General features: G+C 31.5%; 2 non-coding genes across 2 annotated transcripts; both read left to right on the top strand.

The window, feature by feature from the left end:
* Positions 1 to 2,396: 2,396 nt before the first annotated feature.
* On the top strand, positions 2,397 to 2,470 carry TRNAP-UGG (transfer RNA proline (anticodon UGG)). The gene has a single exon. It is a non-coding gene; the product is annotated as a tRNA-Pro (tRNA).
* Positions 2,471 to 2,629: 159 nt separating this feature from the next.
* TRNAW-CCA (transfer RNA tryptophan (anticodon CCA)) lies at positions 2,630 to 2,703 on the top strand. The gene has a single exon. It is a non-coding gene; the product is annotated as a tRNA-Trp (tRNA).
* The last annotated feature ends 1,457 nt before the right edge of the window (positions 2,704 to 4,160 follow it).

Genomic DNA, 4,160 nt, shown 5'->3' with positions numbered 1-4,160 from the left:
GGGAAGGTTATAGCAGCCAAAGCCATTGGAATTTTTACTTTATACATTGGAAAAATTCGTTTTGTTATTAATAGATTAGGAAAGGGCAAAAGAATAACTGAAAGAAAAGAAATCAATTAGTTATTCTTCAAAGTTTCAGCTGTTCAATGACTAGAATTAGACGGGGATATATAGCTCGGAGACGTAGAACAAAAATTCGTTTATTTGCATCAAGCTTTCGGGGGGCCCATTCAAGACTTACGCGAACTATTACTCAACAAAAAATAAAAGCTTTGGTTTCGGCTCATCGAGATCGGGATAGTAAAAAGAGAAATTTTCGTCGTTTGTGGATCATTCGGATAAACGCAATAATTCGTGAAAGAGTAGTAGAATGGGCACTATCCTATAGTTATAGTAGATTAATACACGATCTGTACAAGAGACAGCTGCTTCTTAATCGTAAAATACTTGCACAAATAGCTATATCAAATAGGAATTGTCTTTATATGATTTCCAATGAGTTATATAAATATAAAGAAGTCGAAGAATCCAGTGGAATAATTTAAACAGACTTTCCCGGAGTTCATTCTCCGGGAAAGTAGAGTCGAAATTACTATAAATAAAAAATGCTAAAGTAGTCAAAATCAATGAATGCGTTCAAGAAAAAAAGCTTTCTCCAATTCGTTTTTGTTCTTACGACACGATAATCAAATCTGGATTCTCGGAAAAACACTAATCTGTGTTTGAGTTCGGATTCAAATTATGTTCAAGTCAAAAAAGAGTAAGCCTATTTATTTCTAGTTCTAAGACCAGTAGTTCTAGCAGTCGACTCGGTTCTTTCAAACTGTTTCTCATTATTCAGAAAGGGTAACAAAGATAAAATACGAGCTTGTTTTATAGCAACAGTAATTAATCGTTGTTGTTTCAAGGTCAATCTATTCACCCGTCTGGATAATATTTTTCCTTGTTCACTAATAAATCGACTAATTAAACTCATGTTTCTATAATCAATTAGATCCCCCGATTGAATCGGGGGCAAACGCCTACGAACAGATCGCTTGGATTTAAGAAAAGATCGTTTGGATTTATCCATGGTTTGTTTTAGTTTATTCCTTATCCCGAAAATCCTAGTTCTTAAGTCTAATTCATTTTAACGCTATTCTAAATAGGATTTTTTTCTTTTCTATTTAAATATGTTATATATAATGCCATTTTGTCCCTTTCCTTGAAAGGGTAAGATATAGATACTCAGCTCGATCTATTTCTTTATCTCCCCATGAACCGTATGCTTGTAACAATAGGGACAGAATTTTTTCAATTCTAATCGATTGGGTGTATTGTGCCGGTTCTTTTGAGTAATATATCTGGAAATCCCCGTTGATACCTTATTAACACTGTTTCGAACACAATCGGTACATTCCAAAATCACCGTTACTCGTACGTCTTTACCCTTGGCCATGAACCCCCCTTGGATTTTTTATTTACTCAACTCGTCTATTTTCGATTCGATATTAAGAAGAAAGGAAGGAAAAAAATAGAAGTTACTAACTCGAAATCCAATTATAAAAACTATAGTAAATGAAAGTCATAGTAAATAATAAGGAATATAAAAATTTCTAAACTCTATTTCAAATCGAAGTACAGTATTTTAGTTTTCAGTTAAATCTCTTGTAATACTTTTTCCTTCGACGCGTATTTTCTATTCTTATTCTAAACCCATTTTTCTATTATTAATATTCATTTTAGAATTCGAACTTGAACCCAGGTCTCGCAGATGTTGAATCGAATCCACTTTTATTTTTTCTCTTTCCTCCCTTATTCTAAAAAGGGAAAAAAGAGAAAAGAGGAGAAGAGGGGTTAGTCACAGATATTTGATTGTATCTTTAATCTTCTTCATCCCTTCCCATGTCAATAACTAGAATGAAAAAAAGGGGAAGGTCAACGCATCCGGAAAAAAACGATTAATCTCTATCAATAGACCTGCCAAAGCCCCGAACCATAGTGTACTTAGTACTGGTGCCACGGAGAGATATGTTTTAAAATCTCGCATTGAAAACCCTCCCTTGTTTATTTATTGTAATACAGATAATGCATATATGATCAGAGGCATATGTAGTTAAGGACCGGTTATAATTGTACACATAGTCTTTAAGTTAAATTGAGTTATACAATGATCCGGTAAATAAGATTTTACCCTTTCTTAGAATCTTAAATTAAAACCAAAAAAACCTCTTACTAAGCATTTCCGAAAAATACTCATTTATTTTTATTATATATAATAAATATTATTATGTTAAACATATCTTAAATGAGACCAAAAAGACGAAATGGGCAGAAAATTGTGTAGATCAATCGACGAAATAATGATGTGGAAAACAAAACAGTAATTTTATACAATGAGACTGTAGAATAATGGAAGGGATGTGGCGCAGCTTGGTAGCGCGTTTGTTTTGGGTACAAAATGTCACGGGTTCAAATCCTGTCATCCCTACCTATTACTGCTCCTTTCAGCAGTAACGAGGGATCGACTGAGATCGATTCGAATTGGATATAATCTTTCATTTTTGTGTTTATGATACTATCCATACAAAAAGTATTGGGGTTATAAAAAAATCCTTTTCTTTACAGCCTTGTCTGTTCGGATAAAAAAGCGCTCTTAGTTCAGTTCGGTAGAACGTGGGTCTCCAAAACCCGATGTCGTAGGTTCAAATCCTACAGAGCGTGGTTTTTTTATTCTTAGATCTGAACTAGATTCAGTAACAACTTGGACATCAATTAGGAATTTGACCCCCTATGGATTAAATAAAAGGAAAGGAGGAGGTCAATCAAAAAAAGATATATTAATTAATCAAAGGTCCAACTGATCACCACGCCTGTATTGTAAATATGCAGTTACGAATAATCCAGCCAAAGTAATAGGAATTAGACCTAACACGATTCCAAATAGAAAAACTTCAATCATTTCAATTTATTTGAAAGAAAAAAAAAAGAAGTAATATCTATACCTAAATATTAATCCGAATTGACATGAATCTCAATGATTGGGAATTGACAATTGAGGCAGTAAGTGTAACTATAGAATGTGCAAAATTGGTTTCTTTTTATGAATCGTTCATTTCAAATATTAATTTTAAATAAGTCGTATTTTGTTCAAACCAATAAATAGAGCTGAGGTTATAGTTAAAGCTGCTAGTAGAAAACCAAAATAACTTGTTATAGTAAGCATGAAGGGGCTAAATGAAATTTGTTTTTTATACATATGTTTATAAAGCACTTACCTAAGTTTCAATTTTTGCCAATAGGATACACAAAAATATCAATTGAAAGAATAAGTTCAATTGAAAATTTGTTATTCATCTATCATTATATACGGCGCTAATAAAGATAAAGTATAAAGTAAGAGGTATATAAAATCGATTTATCGTCTGTAACATCTACCTATTCTGCGATTTCAACCAACCCACTCATTGAGTAACTCTTAGGTAAACTAATAAAAAGAACCGGCTCATGTAACTTCATTCAAAAATGAAACTCTTTTTGAATTATTATGGAATAAAATTCGAAAATTATTTCTATTTTGATCATTTCTTCTATTTTTAAATTTATCGAATCTATTCTTGATTTTAGAGCAAAGAATAAGCATATAAACTAAACCTTTTGACTTTGCTTTAAGTTTAACTCATTAGATTTGGTAATAGGTTCATTCACATAATATCTTGAACAACTGAGAATAAAAATGTTATTACCGAATCACTCAAAAAAAGATTTTTTTGATTCAACTAAGTTTTAAAACTAATCATTTTTATTTTTTTTATAAGTTCCACATTTTATCTTTCCATATTCTAAAGCATCATCCTTGTAACTAAATCCTTCGACTTTGATCGAATATAAGAAAGCATTACAATTCTTTCTCTAAAATCAAAAATTCCTTCTACAACTACGAAAAGGGAATTTTTAGATCTCACATCTACTTACAAAAAAAATAAAAGTGTGGGAATATAATAATCTCTTTCATTGGAAGAATTTTCTATTGAATGAGGCATCATTTTACATCAACTAAAGAAAAAGTAAAGCAAAAACAAAAAAGAAATTATTTAACACTTCCTTTCGATACTGATTAAAATTGCGTTGCTGTGTCAGAAGAAGGATAGTTATACTGATTCGGTATACTCTAAAGACGC

Source organism: Coffea arabica, chromosome 3c, assembly GCF_036785885.1.
Source record: "Coffea arabica cultivar ET-39 chromosome 3c, Coffea Arabica ET-39 HiFi, whole genome shotgun sequence".
NCBI lineage: Eukaryota > Viridiplantae > Streptophyta > Magnoliopsida > Gentianales > Rubiaceae > Coffea > Coffea arabica.
The sequence above is the reverse complement of the archived record's forward strand: the minus strand, read 5'-3'. Positions and strand labels throughout refer to the sequence as shown.